This window comes from Carettochelys insculpta, chromosome 1 (assembly GCF_033958435.1).
Source record: "Carettochelys insculpta isolate YL-2023 chromosome 1, ASM3395843v1, whole genome shotgun sequence".
NCBI lineage: Eukaryota > Metazoa > Chordata > Testudines > Carettochelyidae > Carettochelys > Carettochelys insculpta.
This window is the reverse complement of record NC_134137.1, coordinates 2,434,076-2,446,730: the sequence shown is the minus strand read 5'-3', so window position 1 is coordinate 2,446,730 and position 12,655 is coordinate 2,434,076. Positions and strand designations below refer to the sequence as shown.

Genomic DNA, 12,655 nt, shown 5'->3' with positions numbered 1-12,655 from the left:
GGTCCATAAATGGCTATAAGCCAAGGGTAAAGTATGGTGCCCCTGGCCTTTAGTCAAAGGCTGGAGATAGATGTCAGGAGACAAATCGCTTGATCATTGTCTTCGGTTCACCTCCGCTGGGGCACCTGGCACTGGCCACTGTCGGCAGACAGGATACTGGGCTGGATGGACCTTTGGTCTGACCCAGTATGGCCGTTCTTATGTTCTTATGGATATGCCCCCTTCTTTGATTTGTTTCTAAACAGTCCCAGATGTGCAGGAATTATTGATTCATGGAGCACCATTGAATATGGACTTGTCATTGCTAGAGTCAGTTTTACATAAAACATTTATCTGACTAATTAAAAGGGCATTTTTCAAACTAAATGAGGAGGAATCTGTGGCACATGAGACTAACGGATGTATTTGGTCAGAAGCTTTCATGGTAAAAACCACTTCCTTGCATGCAGCTTGTTGTTTCCCCCTCAAAAAAATTATGTCTAAATAAATCTGTTAGTCTTTAAGATGTCACAGGATTTCTCACTGTTTTTCCCAGATAGACTAACACAGCTACCCTGCAGAAATTTTTCAGTCTGAGAAGACTGACCAATCAGTTTCAGCCATGAAAACAGCCTCCAGTTGTCAATTTAGTTTGTCATATTAACTTTGCTTCTCTGTCTAGGAATTTGTACTCCAACCATCCCCCTAGAGCCTGGGCTCATACAGGAAGTCAGCAGAACATACATTATATGAAGGAAACACTGTTCTTCCTGAGACTTGCACAGCTTCTGCCTTAATCAATGTCAGATTCCAACACAAGCAACTTCAGCAATCCCTCCAGCTTCATCCTGCTGGGCATTCCAGGCCTGGAGTCAGCCCATGTCTGGATCTCCATCCCCTTCTGTGCCATGTACGCCATAACTGTCGTGGGGAATTTCACCATCCTGTTCATTGTGAAAAGGGAGACAAGCCTCCATGAGCCCATGTACTATTTCCTCTGCATGCTGGCTGTCAATGACATGGTTTCATCCACATCCATCCTGCCCAAATTGCTGGGCATCTTGTGGTTCAATTCTAGGGAGATCGATTTCAGTACCTGCCTCGCCCAGATGTTCTTCCTTCACTGCTTCTCAGTGATGGCCTCCGGGATCTTTGTGGCCATGGCTTTGGATCGCTACGTGGCCATCTGCCATCCCCTGAGACACTCCACCATCCTGACAGACCGTGTGGTGGCCACAGTTGGCCTGGCCGTGGTGCTGCGCAGCATCATACTTGTGCTGCCCCATCCCTTGCTGGCCAGGCAGTGGCCATATTGCAGAACCAACATCATCCCTCACACGTACTGTGAGCACATAGCCGTGGTGAAGCTGGCCTGTGCTGACATCCGCGTGAGTAGTTACTACAGCCTCTTTTTGACATTCTTTGTGACTGGTTTGGATCTGTTTTTTATCACTGTGTCCTATGCCCACATCGTCAGGGCCATCTTCCACCTCCCAACCAAGGATGCCCGGCTCAAGACTTTTGGCACCTGCAGCTCCCACCTCTGTGTCATTTTAGTGTCTTACATCCCAGCTCTCTTCTCCTTCCTCACACACCAATTTGGCCACAAAGAGTCCCTATATTTCCATATTCTCGTTGCCAATGTGTACATCCTGCTACCCCCTATGCTACACCCCATCTTCTATGGAGTGAGGACTAAACTGATCCGGGACAGGCTGCTCCATCTCTTTACTGGCAGAGTGACCTAATGTTTACTCCTTGTGTTCTGGATTCCAGACAGATCTCCACACAGATTACCTTCTTGGCCCATCTTTCCCGAATCACTTACGGGATGGTCAGAGACAATAAACCCTTTCCTGACCGTGACAACCTGAGGAATCAGTCCTTCTACTGGGTTGCTACCTTTCTAATTTCTGGTAAACAGACCCCAGAACACCACCACCCCGCCCCATCTCCTCTGTCGAGTTCCACTCCTGCTTCTCCTTCGCTGCCCAAAGTCACTCCCTGGACAGTTGCTCTTCTCTTATCCATCCCTGTCATTCGTTGGACCTTCTCCATCTCTTTTGCGCAGTTGCAAGAGGTGCAGTGCAGCTTTTTATCAGGGAGAGGAAATTTAAGCATGATTCCAGGGGCTACTTAAGCTCTTCAAAACACTTGTTTTTGGCAGATAACTTATTAGATGTCAGGAGCACTGTATTTAATTCCTATTAAAAAGTATTGAAATTAGATAAATATTAGACCCACTGAGCTGTAATATTAGCATGTTCTAACATATTTTGGCATAGTAACGAAGAGGTAGCTGTGTTAGTCTGTATTCTAACAAAACAAACCAGCAGCCATGTAGCACTTTAAAGACTAACCGAATAGTTTATTAGGTGATAAGCTTTCATGGGGCTGATCCACTTCTTCAGGTCTGGAGACATATCATTTCTAGTACAGACCAACAGCTTGTATAACTGTATAACACACTATAACTGTCAGTCTGTATTGGAAATGCTGTATCTCCAGATTTGAAGAAGTGGGTGTTCCCCACAAAAGCTCATCACCTAATAAATTATTTTGTTGGTCTTAAAGTGCTACATGACTGCTGGTTTGTCTTTTGGCATGCCACCTAAGGACATTGGTTAGGTATAAAATTTTAATATATATTTTTACTTTGTTACTAACTTTGCAGATTCACAGACTCCCTGGGCAAAGAGTTCCACAGGTTAACTAAAGAAACTCTTTCCTTTGTTTGTTTTAATTCTTCTGTGTATTAAATTCTTTGGGCGACTACTGTAGTTCTTGTGTTATGGGAAGGAACAAACAGCACTTCCTATTTCAGTTTTTCCACTCATGATTTTATAGCCTCCTCTTATTTCATCCACTTAATTCTCATATCCCACCACTCATCTCTTTTACAAGCTGAATAGTCCCAATCTTTCCTCAGACCGTATGGCCATGGCCACACTTGGCCAAAATGTCGAAAGGGCCATGCTGATGGTCAAGTCGGAGGATACTAATGAGGTACTGAAATGAACATTCACCACCTCATTAGCACGCTGCCGGCCATAGCACTTCAAAAGCGTTGTGTTCCGATTGCATGCGGCTTGGCTACACAGTAGTCCTTTTCAAAAGGACCCCACAGACTTTGAAATCCCCTAATTACGATCAGCTAAGGGGATTTTGAAGTCTGTGGGGTCCTTTTGAAAAGACCCCGTGTAGCTGAGCTGCACGCAATCGGAACACAACACTTTTGAAGTGCTATGGCCGGCAGCATGTTAATAAGGTGCTGAATGTTCATTTCAGCGTCATGATTTGCCCGGCAACAGACCCAACATTCAATAAACCCCTGTGACTTATTGGTTGGCTGGCATCAAAGGAGCCAAACAAACACCCTTCTTTGTGGCTGGTCTGGGATGACTTTGGCAACACTTGTTTGGAAGAGTCATTGCAGCAAGGGGGACAGCCAGGAGCTTTGTGATGCCAACAGCAGCGTCACCTACACAATGAGTTGAGCTAGCAGGCTGCACCTTACATTTTAAAGTATACGTATTGCTAACCACAAGACATGTGACATACTCGTTTATCAGACAGACGGGTCTGCGTGTGAGAGAGGCTACAGCTCTGCACTCCACCCTGGATACCTAGGGAAGGTCCCTAGATTACACAATTGTCTCCAGCCACATAAGCCTATTAAAGACTCAGGAAAAAGAGAAACAGTATCAAGAATGAGGAAGAGGCACAGGTCACATGGACAGGTTAAGTCTACTGTGACTCAGGCTTAAACAACACAGGGGCAGATGCTTTAGTTTTAAACAGATCTGTTACGAATGAGGAAGAAAAGAATGATGTAAAAGCAGCATGTGGCTGTAGAAAAGTAAAGCATGCAACAGGGAGGGCTGCCACCCACATTTGAACAATGCTGTCTTGTGTACCCCATGGGAAGGGAGAACAATTACCAGAGGAGGTGAGCTGGGAGGTATGTGTTACTGAATCTTGAGCTCAGTATTGATGCTTCAATTTCAGCACAGGCCAGTGCTGGCCAAAAGTTATTGCTGTCTCTGCCGGGAACCTGTGCAAAATGAGGGAGTGGCCAGAGAGTAGTGTGTGAGGGACAGATGTCTACAACAGAAATGCCATACCCTGATGGCTTGAGGCAGCCTGCATACTGACTGCATGGTCTATGCATGCATGGAGAATTTTTGTCAGGGGACCTTTCACAAGCAGCACTGCCTGTGCCACTTGGCTAACAAATCTAGGACCCCATGGCTGTCACTGTGCTGCCCTTGTAAATATCTGGACCTTCACAGCAACAGCAAGAGGACTCAGATCCTCAGCTTCAAGCACAGACTTCTACAACATTAGCTGAAGTAGAATCTCTGGGCTGCAGTACTGGGGCTATGACAAACAATTCTGATTCCCTCCAGTGAAGGATAATGATACAGTTTAGATCTCTAGGGGCAGGGACGCAGACAATGTGTCTCTGCACAGCATGCATTCTGCCATGGAGACAGGCTGAACTAACAATGTTTTCAAACGTCTATTTTATATCTGCAACAGCACTAGAGGCTTGATATCTCCGAGCTGTTGAGCATCCACAGGTTCCTATTATAATCAGCAAGCCCCGAACCACCTTTAATGCCACACAGGATTCAAACTAAAACATAAAATGATTTTAATGATTTGCCCTTAAGCAAGGGTGCTGATCTCCAGCTCTTTCTACAATCTAAACCACAATGGCATTTTCCAAGCTACCTTTGTAACTGGCAGAAATCTTCTGTTGCGCAGGGCCCCATTTCTGGGCAGAAACATGAGCCAGTTATATTTAAGCATTTAAAAAAAAATAGATCCTGATTCATAAAGTGCCCGGCATTTTTTTTTTTTGGGTGGCCAGGAGTTGAGTGCTGCTGCTTTCCTTTCCGCAGCTTGTGCTTGCAATGTTACAACTAATATTAGATCACTTCATGTGAAAATGTGCCAAGTGCTGCAGCACTAGGATTAAGCTTCTGTGACATAAAATGACACAGACCACAACATTCCTTCCATCCCAGCATGGGTGCTAAAGTAATCTTCAAGTCAAAGGCTGCCCACAAAACACTGACACTGGCCTGACCCTTTACACAGAAATGCAGCCTGTAGAGATGACACATCCCTTCATTCACAACTCCATCTGGATTCAGGGGAGGCTGTTGGGACAGAGATGGACTGTGGTGCAGCAGAGACCTGTTGTCTCGCTGCATCATCCAGACCAAGATGGACCAGCACCATGTGCAAGGTGATGTCACGGGAGGGCAGTTCACATGGTGACCGAACATCACTTGCCTGGGAAGTGGATATGAGAGGCAGGGGAAGATCATGACCTCCCAAGCTGGGCAACAGGTCAGGCCCACACTTTGCCTCCTACAACCTTCCCATTCAGTGAGGCTCCCCCATTTCTATTAGGGTTTAAAAAAGAGCTTGATAAATTTTTGCAGGTTAGGTCCATAAATGGCTATTAGCCAGGGATAAAGTATGGTGCCCTAGCCTTCAGAACAAGGGCAGGAGATGGATGGCAGGAGATAAATCACTTGATCATTGTCTTCTGTTCTCCTTCTCTGGGGCACCTGGCATTGGCCACCGTCGGCAGATGGGATGCTGGGCTTGATGGACCTTTGGTCTGACCCAGTATGGCCATTCTTATGTTCTTATGTTCTTATTTCCAGGGGCTGCCTGGGCTTCAGCCCTGTGGTGGCTGGGGTTGGACGTTGCCCACACTTTTGGGTGAGGGGTGCTGCCCACCCTACCTCCCCGTGTCTTGTGGGGGGGGAAGGAGAAGACTGGAGGGGGCTCCTACAAGGGGATCACAGGTAGCAGAGGCAGGGGTGGGGCTGGGGGCTCTCCTCCCTCAATCCTAGGTTCACCCACTGCCCATGATCACGTGCTATGACTAACAGTAGGAGCTGCCATCTCCACGGCAGTAGCATCCACGCTTGTGCTATGCAGGGGACCCCCTAAAATAATAATCACAGCAGTGTGGTCCCTTCTGACCTTGCAGCTTAGGATCTAAGCCAGCCTGAGGGCCTGGCCCCTGCTCCCTTTCACACCCGTGCAGCAGGAGTTCCGGGCACACAGGCCGGTGCTGGGGGGCTGTTGCACCCTTGGTTTGGGTCAGTGGCTCTCAGCACGCCCACGACACGGTAGGACGTGCTGCAGCCGGCGACCTCGCCCCCTGCTGGAGTTCAACCCCCGCCTGGTGACACTGGCCCCGCCGCGAGCAAAGATCAGACTGGGGCAGCCTGGGAGGGGAAACGTGGCAGCTGCTGCACAGCACAACCACACTGCAGGTGGCACCGCCACTCTAACTGGCGGCCTCCTCCACCCCGCCCTCACCCTGATTGGCCCGTGCGGCCCTTGTCACTGGACGGCTGCAGCGTCAGTCAAGCTCCGTGGGGCCGGAGGAGGCCGCCCAGCCGCTGGCTCAGTGCTGGGCTGGCCTGCCCGAGCCCAGCGGGGCGGCCATGTTGAGTGTGGCCAATGGCCCTGGGGGGTGGGGCTGCCTGGAGGGCACGGGGGCTGAGGCCTATCCCAGCCAGCTGCAGACACAAGGCGGGGCCATTGCTGTAGCTGGGCAGATCCTGGGTGCCATGGGAGCAGGATTGGGGGTCACTGGCCAGCCTGGGGCAGGAGGGAAGTCCAAGACCCTTGGCTAGGGACACCCCTGAGCACTCTGCCTCTCCCCTGGGACCCCAATTTTAGTAACCCCGGCATACCAAGGGGGGCCGTACCACCACAGGCAGGGTCTGGGTGTGCTTGGTGCTGTACAAACCAGAGCCCCAGCAGCAGTCTCAGCCCCAAAGAGATGACCTGGCCTGTGAGATTTCATTATAGGGTGTCCAGATGTCCTGATTTTTAACCGGACAGTCCCAGTATTTGGTGCTTTACCTTATATAGGTGCCTAGTACCAATCCTCCAGCCTGTCCTGATATTTCACACTTGTTCCCTATATTTCAATTCTCCCCCTGCACCTCAAGTATTGGGTGTGACACATGGTCATAGCACAGCTGGATGGGCATGTTCCAGGAGAGATGATTTACATCAGCACAGTTCATGATGGGTTACGTGATGAATGAGGGGCATAAACTGGCCAGGAATAAATTCAGGCGGGAAGATAGAAGAGGGGTGAGGCCCTGGAGATGTTGCCTGTATAGGCACATGGGGATGGGGCAAATAACCACAGTAGTCACAAGTTTATTAAGAGGATTTTATGGAGGGGGGGTTGCCAACAACAGTAGGAACTGGCTTTGGTGACCCAAGAAGTCCCTATGATGTGCTGAGAAGCACTGACTGACCCAATCATATTCCATCAGATATGGTCAGACTGTGATGCCAGACTGTTATACCAGGACAGGGGTTGCCAGCATTTAACACGTAGCTGCACTGAGTGTTATGACACTGTGTTTTTTGCCACTTGTTGATTGAGGGGATTTTTAGTGCTCTGGAGAACCAGATCCATCGGATCATATCTACCCAATGCATGGTCCTCCAGTTCCCAGTGATTTCTCTTGCACTCAGGCCTTGCCTACGTTGGGAAGTAGTTGATGATGCTAAGTACCATTTGCTTCCCTTTGGCTTACCCAGGTGAACCACATGTCCCCAACTGGAGCTGTCCCAAGTGATGTGAGACTCACCCCAGTTCTGACAGGTTCCCCTCTTGCAGAGCGCCAGCTTTCAAGAAGTGAGGACCATTGTCTTTGAGCTTTTTAGTGATCTTTCTTAGACAATGAAAAGTTGTTGCTGTTCCCAGGGGGTCTGAATTAGAGAGGGGTGGGGTGGGAGAGGCTGGAGGGATACATAGGTGTAGTTTGACTTCTATCTTGAGGGATGGCTTCAGCCAAGCCACTGAGTCCAAATGTGGGTGGGGGGAGTGGCAAATTCAATAACAGGGGCATCATTTCAGATTTTTTTGGGTGGGGGTGGAGGAAGGAAAAATTCCAGGGGCTACCTGGGCAACTGAAAATGAGTATTTATTGCAGATAATGTAAAAATGTTCTGACAGGAGTGCTGGGTCTAATTTCTGTATCAATAAAGAAAATTAAGTAAGTATTAACTGCACTCAGCTCTAATGCTCACTTGCTCTGACAGCCTGTGGCAAGTCACTTGAGGGACACTGGTTAGGTTCAAAATTGTAATGGAGATTCTTTCCTGGTGTCTCTAACCAAAGTCAGAAGGGACCATCGTGGTCTTCTAGTCTGGCCCGCTGCATGTGGCAGGCCACAGACCCTCACCACGCATGCCGGTAATAGGCCTATAACCGCTGGGTGAGTTACTCAAACCAGTTCGCAAATCTTACTGATGTCCTCAAGTCATGGTTTAAGGTGAAAGTGAAAGTAGGCCCATGCACCCTGGTGTGGCACTGTGGTAAGAGATGGCCAGCTGGGGGCAGGGCTCTGGATGCTGCCAGCTCCTAGGCTAATCAGATACAGCGCACTCCGGCCCCAACCCTGGGGCTTGTGCAGCTGGGCAGCACATGGCTGCATGCCCAGCTCTGAGACCCCCGCACGTCCCAGTCAGAGCTGTCCTGTCCATGGGATGAGGTGGGGTAGCTGCCCCAGACCCTGTGCTTTTGGGGCCCTTGCAGCAGCCGCCCCAGCCGTGCTATGGAGGGGCTGGGGAGGATTACCTGGAACAAGGCACTGAGGGAGCAGCGGGTGGCTGCAGCAGCAGGGGGTCACCTCCCCCACTCCACCTGCACTCATTCAGCGCTAGCAGCAGCCTGCTTCGCTCCCCTCCGCCGCGCCCTCCCGGCCTGCTGAGACCCACTCCTCCGTGGCAGCGGGAAGCAGGGCTCAGCAGGCCGGGAGAGCGCCGGGGAGCGGAGCAGAGCGGAGCAGAGCAGAGCAGAGCAGAGCAGAGCAGAGCAGAGCAGAGCGGAGCAGAGCAGAGCGGAGCAGAGCAGGCTGCCGCTCACGCTGTGTGGTGGGTGGCGGGGGAGGAGCAAGGGGAGGTAACCCCCCATCGCTGCCGCTGAAGCTGCCCTCAGCCCTGCCCCAGGCAATCCCTGGCCTCGTGAGTCGGTAAGGGGGTAAGGTGGGGGCACAGCGGGGGTGGGGCAAGGCCTGTGTTGCTGAGCGGTTGCCCAGGCCCCCGTGCCTGAGATGCTGGGGGGAGTTGCCCCAGGGCCTGCCCCCCCTTGCGGCCATGCCCACAACCACCTGCCATGAGCCCCCCGTACCCCACAACACCCTTCGCTGATTCCTGCACCGCATACGTCTATACCCCTGCCCTGAGCACCCCATACCCCACAACACCCTTCACTGATTCCTGCACCGCATACGTCTATACCCCTGCCCTGAGCACCCCGTACCCCACAACACCCTTCACTGATTCCTGCACCGCATACGTCTATACCCCTGCCCTGAGCACCCCATACCCCACAACACCCTTCACTGATTCCTGCACCGCATACGTCTATACCCCTGCCCTGAGCACCCCATACCTCACAACACCCTTCACTGATTCCTGCACCGCATACGTCTATACCCCTGCCCTGAGCCCCCCATACCCCACAACACCCTTCGCTGATTCCTGCACCGCATACGTCTATACCCCTGCCCTGAGCACCCCATACCTCTTGCCCTGACTCCTGCACTCGCCACATCTCCAACCTCTGCCCTGAGCTGCCTTGTCCCTCAGTCTCCTGGGATGGCTCAGTGGTTTCAGCAGTATCCTTGTAAACCTGCAGTTGTGAGCTCAATCTTTGAGGGGACTATTTAGGGAGCTGGGGTTTAAAAAAAAAACCGAGGCAGGGGTTCTGCTTGGGCTGGCCAAGAGGGCAAGGGAACAGATTGATTCCCTTCCAGCTCTATGAGATGTGTATCTCTATTTATTAAACCCTCGGCCCTCTCACACCTAGATTTCTTACAGGTTCTCGCCTACTGCAACCCCTCATCCCACTGCCCTGACCCTGAGCCCCCTGCCTGGGCAGGGGGGTTGCAATAATAATAGTACCTGTAAGAAGCTGAAGTTACTTTCACCCCTGGTTTAAAGACTTCAAGTTACAGAGGATTCTTCATTTACACTAGTCTAAACCTGTGAGTGATCTACGCCCCATGCTGCAGAGGACACAAAAAAACATGCGGGCAGTCCTCCCAACCCAAATACAGCAATCAGTTAGACCCTGAGCATCTTAGGGATGATCAAATTTAACTGGTTAGTCAGCAAGCCTCATACTAACCAGGTAAAGCTTATGGTTATGGTTAACTGGTGTGGGCTGGAGCAGCCTGTCATGGCGAGAGGATTGCTTTAGCCCCATAAGGTAGCACTCCAGCCAAGCCAGAGTAGCCCCATCTATGGCAGGCCCCTCCCTCCCCCAGTGGGGGAGGGGAAGCTGGGAACAGTAGATGGGGCTGCTGGGCATGCCGCAGGCAGGGGTTTGCCAGCCAGGCTGAAGCAGCCCCAGTCGCAGTGCCTCCCAACCGGGAGCACTCCAGCCCAGTTGGAGCAGCCCCCGTCTGCGGCAGGGGACCACTCCGGCCCAGCTGTCCTCCCAAAACAAGAGACACAACGTACTCTGAAGCCAATAGAACTTATGGGGATCCAGTGAGGGAAGAATCAAGGTGAACATCAGCAAATAAGCACATAAAACATAAAATGTGCTCACTTACAAGGACATTAAACTCTATTGCAAACAGATGTTTAGCTGCTTGGATTCCCCACCCCAGCCCCCACCCAAGCAGTAAAGTACACAAGACGAATGGCGTTAGGGTACTGCACAAGCAGAGGGAGGAAGGTGATCCACCAATGCCAAGTGCCAAGGACAACAAGGACGCTTGCTTGTGTCCTATTAAAGCTTATTTGAGATAAATCACTTTACTAAGGGTCCATTTCCCCCTCAGTTCACTAGCAGCTCAAGGCTTGAAAGAGCCCCTCAGAGAGGTAGGTAGTCATGTCGGGGCATATGCGTCAACTAAATTAAAATAGGAACTGCAGTCTTCAGAATACTTTCTAATTCTGTTCCTAACCGGTGGGCTTTGGTAATGGTGAAACTTGACCGAGAAAGCGCTCAGGGCAGACGTTGTCATTGTACTCATTGTGCATTCCTTTTAACCATCTTGTCTAACAAAGCCTCTGGTGAGGAAGAGAGGAAATGGAATGATGAAGCTCAATAAAGGAGATTCACAGTGGGGGCTGGCCCTGTACCAGTATAACCAACATGGTTTCTCTCTAGCCATATTTAGAGGCTTAGAGCTCTTCTGCTTCCAGACTAAAGAGTATCAGCCATTAACTGTGAAGCTACAGGTCACGTACTCACATTGCATCTACATTTCAGTGCAACAGTGTCACACTAGGCTGTTAAGAAGACTACCACATCCTAATACCACCCACTGTTACCAGATAAAGAAACAATGAAGGGTCCTGTGGCACCTTATAGACTAACAGTTAGTCAGTCTATAAGGTGCCACAGGACCCTTCGTTGCTGCTACAGATCCAGACTAACACAGCTACCCCTCAGATAAAGAAACAGTTCTCAAGATCAATCATAGAATCATAGAACACTAGGACTGGAAGCGACCTCGAGAGGCCATCAAGTCCAGCCCCCTACCCCAATGGCAGGACCAAGTACTACCTAAACCATCCCTGACAGACATCTATCTAACCTGTTCTTAAATGTCTCCAGCGATGGAGATTCCACAACCTCCCTTGGCAAGCATAGAGTCTGAATGTAGAAAAGAAACTTTTAATGAAAGAGGCACAAAAGCCATCTGGCATAAGCTTGGGAAAATACCACACCCAAAGTTCATAACCAATCCTCAAGTAACTGTCCCAGCTCAGATGGATTGAGCAGTGTTCTTTGTCTCTCAGGACTACCAGTCCAATACTCCTCCTGCAATGTGGTTTACAGGGGTGTTGGAATAGTGCGCCCATTATCTTGAAAGTCCAAGTCCAATACTGTAAACAGCCAATCCACACACCCAAACTTTCTTCATATCCCCCTTTCTAATGCTCCGCTTATGACTCGGTCCAATCTGTACAGGCCGTAACACATCACCCTTATGCATTCCCTTATTGAACCTGAGGCAATGCCCTTTTATGCCGGTCCAGCATTCTGCTTGCTCCCTTCCAGCTGCCTCAGATGCCAGCCACCGGTCGCTCCTGCCAGCCACCAGTTGCTTCTTCTACTGGACGACCACCAGTTCCACCTTCTGGCTGGCTCCCAGTCACGTCTGCCAGCCATCCACAGCTCTTCCTACCAGCCATCCGTCAGTCGCACCTGCCGTCCGTCTGCTGTTCCTCCTACCGGCCATCCACCAGTTGCCTGCTGCAGTCTGCTGGGTTTTGCTATTGGCAAAACTCCACGATTCCATGATTTCAGTGATTTCAGCTCATAACAGCATTCAGCTCTTGGCTTAGCCACACCACCTCAATAGCCACTAAGGTGGATTCTGACAGAATAACTATAGACCCACCTTTACATCTACCTCTGAACAGTAGGGGGAGAACTAGTCAAACCAGTCACAGCTAATGCTTTGGGGGGGGGGAGCCCTCTGCAATCCATATTTTACACAGTAATGATGACTGCCCTGTACCCCCAGAAAACTTCAAACATTATTGAGACTCCACAGTTCTTACACTGGGTGATAGCGTACATTGTGACTTTAAAACAACATGTTGTTTTCAATAGACAAAACTCATTGCTTTGCCTGCTCCCATCAGG

General features: G+C 50.3%; 1 pseudogene; it reads left to right on the top strand.

The window, feature by feature from the left end:
• Positions 1-728: 728 nt before the first annotated feature.
• Positions 729-1,727, top strand: LOC142001852 (olfactory receptor 52R1-like; annotated as a pseudogene).
• The last annotated feature ends 10,928 nt before the right edge of the window (positions 1,728-12,655 follow it).